The following is a 12,813-nucleotide window of genomic DNA, read 5'->3' on the forward strand; positions in this document are numbered from 1 at the left end:
GTGGGAAGTCCAAGGCCCTCCCCACTACATCCAGGTTGAGCAAGGTATATATTCAAAGAGAATAGGATCCCAAACAGCCAGTACATGTAGTAGAGACAAATCCCAGGGACAGATCCTGCTGAACCATAGTTTCAGGATCTCCATGACTTGGGGCAATATCAGGATAACAAATATTTATGTCGGCCAGGGTCCATTACTGATCACGTACCAAAGCCAAAGGCCTTGAACCTGACCAACAACTCATTACAAAATGAACATTTGCAAATAAAAATCCCAGTGCCGATAAAATGAATAAAGAAGTCTTTATTCTTGGAGAGTCCGGAAAGATTGGGGATTAAAGTGTTTTACACTCTCTCTCTCTCTCTCTCTCTCTCTCTCTCTCTCTCTCTCTCTCTCTCAGCATTGTTTATTTTTATCTCACTTTTATTCTTCATTAGCTTTCCTTTGTGGAGATCTACAAGAGTCAAGGGCAGATATGGGGGAGCTGGGACATGAGTGGGATTGGGGTGCATGGTGGGAAATTTCCAAATAATCTTTTTAAAAAATTAGACTTATGTCAGGATAAGACCAATCAGTAATCTCGTAAAGTTGAAGATTAAGAACCACAAAGACGGCACAGGAGCCACATGCAGAAAACAGGGGACAGACTCTCCAGAACTCAGGACAAGCCACATATGGGAGAGCACACCTACAGTCCAGTGTGCCTGTGGTGTGATCAGGTGCAAAGACAGGAAAATCCCTAAAAGCTCATGAGCCAAATACCACTGCTGTAGTGCAGAGAGCAACAAATGATCCTGTTCCGTGGAAGAAAGCATGACCAAGGCTATCCTCTGACTTCCCTGCACACCCACATACTCCCATGTGTGCACCTGCAATAACAAACGCATATGTACACATATTCCTTACACATAAAAGAATAAATGAAGGTGGAATTTATTTTCTAATATAGTCTGTTTCAATCATTATGACTTGCTAAATCTCCATAATGCAAGTCAAAGTGTCATGCCTAAAATAATCATGTAAGGTAATAAAATGTATTTGGGAATGAAAGAAATAGGCTTCAATTTGAATAATTCTCCACGAGTAAATTTTCAGTTTTTTGTTTTATGCTTTACTTTATTTCATCAGTTATAGCCAACTTCTTTCTCCTTTCATGTGTCTAATTTTTTCAAGCAATTTTTTCAAGTGTTCAGTATGCCTACATCCCATTCCATTATCACTTTTTATAATTATTTTTGTCATGTGTCATGAATGTGTCATGAAAAGACACATTACCGATGGAGCAAAAGTAATTACAAACTTACTCTATATTTTAAAAGGGGGGGAATATTTTCATTTTTTAATCAGTACTCTATTTTCATAAAACCCAAATTTTCAAGGCTGTTTTTTTTTTTTTTTTTTATCTTGACCCATTTGCTCAACTCTGTTCTAGGTAATTTCTAATAGCTATAAACTTTTGACGATTCAAATATTTACTATCTCAACAGAGCCCTAATAATAATGGGCACACAAGAAGACAACAATAGTTAGGGCTGGGCATCCCTGAAAGGAATATAATGCAGGAGTGGAGTGTAACATCTCTGCATAGTAGGGTCTCAAATGGATAGTGACTAAATGAATGAGCTTAGTAAGTAACTAATTCGTTTCTAACTTTGAATGAAAAGCAACATAGACAAAAATACTGATGAGGATAATTCAAGGGTATTTCTGTTCCGTGTTGTAAAAGTAATTATAAGATCATTTTACTATTTGTTAATAGATTTTAAAATGTCTAAAAGTATATCCTTTCTTAGAAAAGAGTATATTAAGAATATTTTATTGATTATATTCACATTGAATTTCATTGTTTATAGATATTTTTACAGTGAAATATGTAACAAGTTAAGTGATTAATGCCTAATAATTAACATTATTATCAATTTCTTTGTGCGTCCTAGGATCAGAAAAGCTAAATCTGCACCTTTAGCACGATTTTACCTATGGTTCAATTTTATGAACTGCATTCATTATCTTTTGCATAGATATCTAGTCTTGTCCATCCTCTGTATATTTTACTTTATATCCATTGACTAGAATGTTTCATTAAATGTTTAAGGCGTTGCCCTTAACAAGCACTAATTAATTAAAAAAAAAACAACCTTATTTGTTTCCTATTCAAAACAATGCAAAACAGAAAACAAGCAAACAAGAAAAAAACATAAAACAGAAAACAAGCAAACAAACAAAAAAAAAAAACAGTCTGATTTGCTGACTCTGAATTTGTGTTAGCATATGAGCTGCGTGCTGTGTTTTAGAGAACAAACCCAACCTGGAACAAAGGTAGCATCCTTGTTTATTATTATGTGACAAACAGAGATTGATTTGACAGAGTGTAATCAGGATGGTCATCTCCTCCTGGCACTACTGCTGAGGCTGGAGAATGACATTTCATTAAATCGGTATGCTGGTGAATTGTCAGCACTTATTTTGCTTGTATGTTCTGCAGCTTTCAGCGTTATTGATCATGAAATTTTAATATAATGCTTGGATTGTATGCCTGAATTTCAAGAGGACCGTAGATTGATTGAGGACGAAGCTGCCCCAAGAGCACAGTCTACACAATTTTATGCATAGTTCTTCTTTCTTTTTTTCTTCATTTATGTATCTTCTCTTATTTTCCTTATCTAATTTTTTTTCCCTTTTTCCTACTAAGGTTAGCAGGGGACAAGGGGGAGCAGCACAGAATGTCAGTGAATAAGAAGACTCAATAATTCATATGGATGAATGGTATTTTCAAAATTCATTTGTAAAGTTTCTGAAAGCAAGCAATTTCTAGCAAACCACCAGCAGTTCATATATAATAATATTAGTACACCAAGTTATTATTTTCTGAGTTATTTATAACTGTGTAACACTGTTTATTATCAAATTTCTAATAATTTAACACACAAATGACTACCATGTAAATTGTTTCCTATGTGATTTTAGAATTAGCACTTACTTAATTCACATCTGACAGATATGGATTCGATCCATTTTAAGTTCTGATAGTTCAAGGGTTTGTTTAGAGAGTGGCCTTCAAGTGGCACCTTGTTCTTTGGCAGCCTGCAAACTTTGTTTTTCTTTTTCTCCCTCTTCCCTTCACACAGATGTAACAGAGAGCCATTGCTTGTCTTTGCTTGCATTGGTCTTATAATGAGATTGAGTTCTGCAGAGTACATTGATTTTTTTTTTCTCTGAACAATGTGATTACCTCAGTTTCCTGTTAGCAGACTGGTTTTCAGTTGCTACGTCAAATGTAATATGTACACAGCTTAAGGGTAAGTCTGGTGGTCTGTAACCACACACTGGAAGAAGAAAACCACCTTAAATCCTTTTCTGCAGTGTTACAGAAGGAGTTTATTATGGCCCATAAATTCTGCATTTTTTTTCTTTTTCATAACCTCTTTCACTTGAAGAAAAGTTCTTTTATCATTATAGGAAACCATTTTAAGGACTATTCAAAATAGTTCTAACGTAAGCTACAAAAATCATTTTCACACACATCCCGAGCAGTAGAGAGAGGAAGGGGAAGGAAAAGCTGTCATTTTATGACTTAGTTGGGCTCTAGAGATTGATTTTGCCTATAAATAATCTACACTTCAATAGATATATAAGATTGTTCCAGGTTGCGCAGTGTGTATCGAGTAAGATGAACTGCTCCAAAGTAGCCAAATGTGTCAGACGCCTTGGGATATTCAAAACTTACCTTTCATTTAACATTCATAATTAAGTGAATGTAAGGAAAAATTTAAATAATTTACATGCCTTAAATGAATATATATGTACTATTTATTTAAAATAATACATTTAAGGATGGACTTTGAAAGTTAAAATAAATGACAATTAATTTAAAGAATAAATATTTTAAAATATTTCAATTTTATATAAAAAGCAATTAATAAATAATATTTTATGTAGAATGTTCTTGGAAAATGTGAATTCATTATTGGATAACAAAGGAAAACAGTGCATCCATGTGGATAGATAACTTGTAAAAGCTTGCCTATAATTGACAATAATCTGAAGTCCAAAATTCTAAGATACATTTAAAACCAGAAATGGTTTTAATGCTTCAAATACAAAACTTAACTATAATTAGGTCTCATAAATTTATTTGCTTATTTTTTGTTTATTAAGTTTCACTGTTTTTTTAAGACTGGTCTTGTTGTCCTGGAATGCACTTTGTAGACAAGATTGGCCTCAAACTCATAGAGATATGCCTGCCTCTGCCTTTTGAGTATTAGAATTAAATGTGTGTGTCACCACTGCCCAACTTGGTCACAATTTTTTTTAAAAAGTATTATCTATAAGTTATACCATTTTGGAGAGTAGAAAAGTACATAAATCTGATGTTTGGTTCTATTATTTATTTTAAATATCAATTTTATGACTAATTTGGAGTCAAATTACTCTAAACTAATTCAGTACCAAAATGTTTCTTTTAAGTGAAATGGGGTTTAGAGACATTCATTTTTGCTCATTTGGTTTGTTTAAACTTAGTACAAATACTCACGTTATACAACAAAAATAATAATCAAATGTCATCCTTGTACACTACATTGCTGGATGACAATGGTATTTATACTATTTATACAATAGTATGATTCTGACCATATTGCCAGCCCAAACCCAAACAACAAACAATGTTATGTTGTGGATTTTATGATTTTTTTTGTTGTCGGCGGGTCCCGAGCAGCTAGAATCCAGTTCCCGAGATTCCGGCAAGGGGCTGGAGGTTATAGAAATACATGCAGAGACAGACCGACACACAGACCTCTAATCACTGGTAAAAAAGCCCTCCTTTAATAGGACCATGGAGGCTTAAATACACTGCAGTCAATGGTCAACAGGTGAAAATTCTATCCTCTGATCCTCTAGGCAAAGCACAGCTTTTAGCAACTTCAATTAGAAGGCTGTAGACAGGGAAGAGCACCTGAAGGCCAGGACTCAATTGGGCCCAACAGACAGACACATCGTACAGAATAGAATTGGATATTTATTACTTGGGGGGGAGAAGGAGAAGAGGACGGGGGGGGGGAGAGCAGAGACAGAGAAGGGGGAAGCGGAGAAGTGGGAGAGAGGCAGAAGCAAAGCTGCCTCTCAGAAAGGAAGACAGAAAAGAGAGTGAGCTCAGGCCAGAAGCTGAAGATCAACCTGCCTCAGCAGATGGGGGAGTGGGTGTGGCTTATCTCTTAAAGAAACTAAATCCTAACAGTGGGTATATTGTATCTATGATTTACATGAAGAAATATAAATTCAATAATAGTTCAGTAATTGCTGTGGAATTGTTCATAGACACTTATAAGTCTTTCTCATTCATTCACTTATTTATCCACCAAATAAATGTATACTCTTTTAAGAATTAGCTTAGATACTATATAAAGAAATACTTCTTAAACTGAAGCATGATTAATAAAACTCAGAGAGAAATTGGGGTTCAATCTGCAGATCTGAAAAGCAAAATAGCCAGCCAATGACTGGTTCTTACCTTGACCTCAGTCGGAAATGGCGATTTTTGCCTCTAGGAATCTCAGAATGAGACTGTGTGTTGTGAGTTGCTTCCTCCCATTCTAGGGCTGGGCTTAAAGTGTGCACCACTGTGATTAAAGGCATGCACCACCCGATTTCTATGGCAATTAGTGTGGCTATTGAGATTAAAGGTTCTTGTCATTGTGGCTACTGGGATTAGAAGTGTGTGTTAACATAACCTCGTCTGTAAGACTGACCAGTGAACTATTTTACTCTCAGAGATCTTCAGGAAGTCTTTACTTATTAAAATACAATAGAAATACCACTACATTAAACAGCTCAAAATTCAAAGACAAATAAACATAAAAATAATGAATTTACTTTTTCTTTCCTATAGTACTTTATGAAATGCCCAATTTAAAAGTATTTACATATAAAACAACATATCCAATAAAATCAGTGTCATGTGAGAGTGGTAATAAATATCCTGTATTGTATGCTTTAGTACTGGCTAGTTTTTAAGTTAACTTGACATAACCTAGAGTCATTTTGAAAAAGTAAACCTCAACTGAGAAAATGTCTCATCTGACTGGCCTGTAGACAAATCTGAGGTGCATTATTTTGATTGGTGATTGATATGGGTGGAGCCATCTCACAGGGGAACTGTCCAGCCATAGGAATATAAGATGATTTATTTATGGGCTGAAAAAGCCTGGGAAGCAAGTCAGCGAGCAGCACTGTTCTCTGCTTCCTGCTTCAGTCCTTGCCTTCAGGTACCTGCCCTACTTGAATTCCTGCCCTGACTTGTATAATGGTGGATGGTTACTTGGAACTGTGAGAAGAAAACAAACTCTCCCTGTCACAAAATGCTTTAAGGAGCGGTGTTTTGTCACAGCAACAGAAACCCTAAGAAAGACAATCCCTCAAACCGGCTACAAGGCACTGTTGACAGCACTGATTTTAATAGGACAGGATGTGAAACCGAAGGACAGTGAGTGAGCCGTGAACATATACACACACGAGTAACATTACATAAGCTGAGCAGGTTGTAGTTATGAATATATGCTAGAGGGAAAAAAGGTAAAAAGAGGTCATGAATAAAAGGAGAATCAATTGGGCTCGTTGTGAGTTTTGAGGGATGGATGGGCGAGAGAACAATATAATTATTTTATCATCTCAAAAAAGTAAAAATGTACTCATAAAGTCCAGATATCATCTATTTTCAATGTCTACTCCAGTAAAAGAGCTGAAGTTTCAGAACCAAGTTCATGAAAGTCATTATTTTCCTCTGAGAAATATGGAAGGGTATAAATTTGTCTTCTGTGTATAGTTAAATGTTTTGACACATTACATATTACAGAAAATATCTAACTGAAACAATATAGCGACAATTGTTGTCAGTTCACATTGTCTAATTCCGACTAATACTTGAAATGCATTGTATGAAAAGAATCACCAGGCATAAATTTTACCATAAAAGAAAATGATTTTCTTTCATTTGTTGACAAGGCTTAACATGAAAAAACTCAGTTACAGAAAAGGAGATATTTAGAAAACAAAACTTTATTTATGTGTATGTATTATATATTTCATGCATATTACATATTTAATGAACATTATTTATTTCATACATATAAAAACTGTGTTTTGATCACACCAATTCTATGGCAGCTCTAGACAGAATCCTCCACATCTCCCTCCAACCTTCATGTCTGATTATTTCCCTTTATAACCCACTGAGCCCAATTTGAGTTTCCTGTAAGCACACAGATAAAGTGGCATCCAGTATAACATTCAGTCTATGAGATGCAGCACCTCTGAAGTTTCCATCACAGGCATTAACTTACAATGGCCCTAACTATGGGTAGAGCCACAAAGTATTTTTAATATTCCATAATGATTATAATTACAAGTAAAACATCTCATGTAACATTTGCACAATATCATCACTTTGCTCCACTATTTTATCCAATTTCTGTCGTATGTAATTTAGGCTGTGTTGGTTCTCTCTCTTTATGTGTATTAAATATTATGTATAGACAAAAATTTTGCTAACTTTTTGAAACTACTAGTATAAGCTAAATCTGGATTTCATAAATTCTTTTCTAATGACAAAATCAAATTACATAGCAACTTTTTGTTTTCTTTTCATGTGGGTATATGTGTTTATTTTTATTTGATTTTTATTAAGCTCTACATTTTTCTCTGCTCCCCTCCCTGCCTTTCCCCTCCCCTTCAGCCCTCCCTTGAGGTCCCCATGCTCCCAATTTACTCAGGAGATCTTTTCTTTTTCCACTCTCTAATTTTCATGTAGATTAGATCTATGTAAGTCTCTCTTAGTGTCCTCATTGTTGTCTAAGTTCTCCAGGATTATGGTTTGTGGGCTGGTTTTCTTTGCTTTATGTTTAAAAACCACCTATGAGTGAGTATATGTGACACTTGCCTTTCTGTGTCTGGGTTATCTCACTCAAAATGATGTTTTCTAGCTCCACCCATTTTCCTACAAAACTCAAGATGTTATTTTTTTCTGCCCTATAGTACTCCATTGTGTAAATGTACCACCTTTTCCTTATCTGTTCTCCCATTGAAGGGCATTTAGGTTGTTTCCAGGTTCTGGCTAGAGCAAGCTCAAATTACATAGCAAGTTATTTTGACTGCTTTCATTCTGACACTCAGCACATCGTGGACTTCATGATTTTGTTCTTACTTCATTATCAATATATATGTCCTGGTCACTTTGGTTCATTGCTTTTATGCTGGAAATTCATAGGCAAGAGGTGAAACACAATACTGAATGAAAAGAGTACAAACATAAATTTTAAATGGGAAATTAAAAAACTCCTAGAATTGCAGAAAATTAGAACCCTGCCTATCAAAATCAAAGAGACTTAGTAAGTCATTTCTAGGAAAAAAGTTGATGCAACACAGTACCTACATCAAACATTTGAGAGATTTAGATTGACGAGCTTAATACCGCCTCTAAAAGCATAGAAAAATGAGAACAAAAAGCACCAAAAGAACACAAATTTTAAAATACACCAAAATAGGAGTGAAATTAATGAGAGAGAAATGAAATATAAGAAAAATGATAACAAACAAATTAAAAATATAATTGTATCTTTAAAAAAATAGCAAGATATATTAACCTATAGCCAAATTAACCAAGAGAGAAAAAGACCTAAATTAAAAGAATTCAATATAAAAATTTACATTGTAACAGACACTGAAGAATTTCAGGTAATCATAAGGGCATAGTTACAAATTTTGTTTTCTACTAAACTAAAAGAAAAACAAAAAAGGATGGATTTCTGATTGAATATTTCCTGCTGAAATTCAATAAAAATAAAATATATAATTCAAACAGATTAAGTAGCCATTAACAAGGTAAAAGAAGTAATTAAAAATCTCATGAATAAAAATATCCAAGGCCAGATAGATTCAGTGGAGAATTCTACCTTCAAGGAATTGCCATCAATACACCTCAAATTATTTCATAGAGAGGAAAGGAACATTTCCATATTCTTTTTTTCTGGATCTTTTATAGATGTATTCCCAAAGCAGATGAAGCTCCAATAGTGAAAATTTCACTTATAGGTCATCCCTATAACATAGAAGATCCTAATAAGACAGAAGAAAAAATTAGGAAACATTTACTAATTTAATTACTTTAGAAAACCATAAAATCTTCTATCATGATAAAGCAGGATTCATTCCATTGATATAGGGAGTTATTTTTCACCATATATAAATCAATACATCCATTGATCACATAAATAGAAACAAGGGCAGAAACCATATGGTCATCTTATTATATTCAGAAAATGTCTTCGTGTGTGTGTGTGTGTGTGTGTGTGTGTGTGTGGGTCCTTTCATGATAAAGGTTCTGGAAAATATAGAACATGATCAATACAACATATTAATACAATATTAATGCAGTATCATATCAATAAAATAAAACAATACAACAAGCTGATAGTGTAATTTAAAATAGATTGAAAATTAAAATCATGTGCACTAAATTCAGGAGCAAGATAAAGTGTCTATTCTCTATACTCCTGTTCAGTATTGTATTGATGTCTTGGGTAGAGGAAAATGGCATGCAAACTAGATAAAATAAGACAAAATACTCTGATTTGCAGATTATATGATTTTCTTTCTCTAAAAGACCTAAGAGAAAAATCTCTCAGCTTATGATCACATTCATCAAAGTATTAGTATAGAAACAACAGAGAAAATAAGCACCCTTTCTAATTGCCAAGGAAAAACCTAGAAACAATGAAACCAAGGGAAACTATCCATTTACAATACTCTGAAAAGTATATTATGAAATAAATCTGAACAAGGAAGTGAGAAAAACTTGTTTAATGAAAACTTTAAGATGTCGAAGAAAGAACTTGAAGAGGATATCAGAAGGTATACAGACCTCCTATGTTCATAATTAGTTATAATTAATAATATGAAAATGATCATCTTTCCAAAAGCAACTTACAGGTTCAATATAAGTTTGATCAATATCCCTAAGTAATTCTTTAGAGATATGTAAACAAAGGAGAACCATCAATCTGTAAAAACACATAGAAATACAAAAGACCCACGATAGGATAAAACGTATTGAACACTGAAACCACACTGCTAGATATATTATCAGCTCTAATTTTAATTTATACTGCAGAGCTATAGCCATAAATTGTGCCTGGTACTGAACACAAACAGACACACTAAGTAGTGGAATTGAATTGAATATCAGGATAACCGTAGCCTAATTTCTGACAAAGAGATTGACTACACACTCTGGAGAAAAAGCAGGGTCTTCTACAAATGGTGATGTCTTATGTGTTGATTGACACACAGAAAAATGAAACTAAACCCTTATCTTGTTTGTTGTGAAAAATAGCCAAATCCAAATGGTTTGGGGAACTCAACGTAAGCTCTGATAGCTGAATGCAAAAGAGAGGAGGAACTTGCACAAACCAAGAATGGGAAAGAACTTTCTGAACATCACCTCTATGTAACATAGACATCTCAAGAAGAACAATTGACAAAGGGCATTCTGTGAACCTGAAAAGCTTGTTTGTATCAAAGGACATCATCGTTCAATTGAAAAAGCTGTGTAATGTGAAAATATCTTTGCCCACTATAAAATAAAAAAAAAAACCTAAACACCAGTAAATAAATAAATAAATAAATAAATAAACAACCCACTTGGTTCATTGTCTATATAACAAAGTTCTCAACATGGAGACTATGTTCCAAAATGCAACTCAAATGCCAGGGACAGTTCTTGTTTCCACTACTAAGAGCCCCACAGACAGACAAAGTTACATAACTGTCACATACAGAGAGTGTGCTTTGGAGGATTCCATCCAGGCTCCATAGATGTTAATCCAGGGCCTATGAGCTTCCAGGATCTCAGAAAATTTGTCTCTGTGATTACTCCCATCATGACCCTTATCCCCAAGGCTCACACCATCCCTCCTCCCTCTCTTCAATAGGAGTCTGGGAAATCAGCCCAGTGCTTGGCTGTGGATCTCTGCATCTGTTTCCATCAGATGGCTCTCTGATAAGGAGTAGATGTGAAGGGCATAGAATGGGGGGAGGGGAAGAGGGAGGGGAAACTGTGATAAGGATATAAATTAAATGAAAATTTGTAATAAAAATAAATGACATGTGGTTTCATAATAAAAACAGTGTTCTCAAAAATTGCTTTAATAGAAATAATTAAATTTCAAAATGTTCAACATTCATATCCATCATGGAAAAACAAACCATGACTGCATTGGGATTTCACTTTACTTAAATCAAAATATCTAAAATGAATAAGAAGTAAAATGGTGGTGTGGAATCTGGGGAAAGAGAACACCTACTCAATGGTAGTTGTGTATGCAATCTGATGTGTTCATTATACATATCAGTGGCGAGGATCCTTTAGAACCAAAGAATTCATGTATAATATTCTTAGCATGTAGCAGGACTGTATATGCTAACACAGAAGGACCACTTCTTTGTACTCATTGCTCTTTCATTCACAGTAGCTATAAAAGAAGTAGCCTAGATACCGGTCTACTATACATTAAGAAAATAAATGTGAAAAAAATATACAATATGATATTTTTCAGTTCTAAAAAAGGAAATTATGACTTTCCAGTAAAGAGATCTATCTGGACATAATCATCTATGCAGGTAACCAGTACCTATAAAAAACAAACAACATATTCTGGTTTATATGTAGATATTAACATTAATTCTTTATATATGTGTGTTTAAACTAGAGTATTCATAGAATTCAGGAAACAAGTAAGTTTCTATAGGTGTGGATTTACAGGGAATGGGGACAAAATGCAGGTACTATAAAGATGGGGCTGGTAATGATGGAACAGGGAGGGATAAGGATAGTGAGGCATGAAATGAAAATAAGGGCGTATGGGAAGAGATAACTAACAATATGGAACTCTGAAATGCCATATGGAAACCTAACACTGTAGAATCTTTCTAAAGCATGCACATATACATATATAAAAGGGGTTTAAAAGTAGTTATCTTAAAATTAAGGAAAATGCCTCTCTCAGACATCATATGCTATATGAAGCCAGTAATCTGGAAATAAAAGCTAAAAGCACAAGTTACCCTGTTGTCTGGTCTGGGTTAATGTTATTTTCACAATTTCCACAAAATGTCTTTAAAACCTCAAACATGGGGTGGTCATGCCTTTAATCCTAGCACTTGGGAGGCAGAGGCAAAAGGATCTCCTTGAGTTCAAGGCCAGCCTGGTCTACAAGAGCTAGTTCCAGAACATCCAGAACTGTTACATAGAGAAACACTGTCTTGAAAAATAAACAAACAAAAATTCAAAATAAAACAAAACCAAAAGCAATAGCAACAAACCTTGAGTAGGAAAGGTGAGTGACACATAGAATGTCATGGGCATCACTCTGGTTATGAATACAGACAGGCAGATAGGCTAAGCTCTGGGTTCTCTTCAGACTAGTAAGAAATCATACAGCACAAGCTAACACGATACGCACAAGTTTTAAGACCTAAAAATATTTATTCAATACACCAGCAGTTGATAAGAAAAGTAAGAAAAAATAACACATAAACAACTTAGACATGTTTTAAGACAATTATTTTGGTGATTCTTCAAGTTTTATTGAGAGAGAATTCATTTTTCGTAATGTGAAAGTAACAGGAAAATATCTATAAGAACAGGAATTTACCACCGGTTCAGGATTGGCAGAAATGCCATGGGTGTAATCAATTACTTACTGGATTTAAGACCTGTTCCACAAGATGAAATTTATACCTGGTGCCATTATCTAAATCAGT

Source organism: Arvicola amphibius, chromosome 1 (assembly GCF_903992535.2).
Source record: "Arvicola amphibius chromosome 1, mArvAmp1.2, whole genome shotgun sequence".
Classification (NCBI taxonomy): Eukaryota; Metazoa; Chordata; class Mammalia; order Rodentia; family Cricetidae; genus Arvicola; species Arvicola amphibius.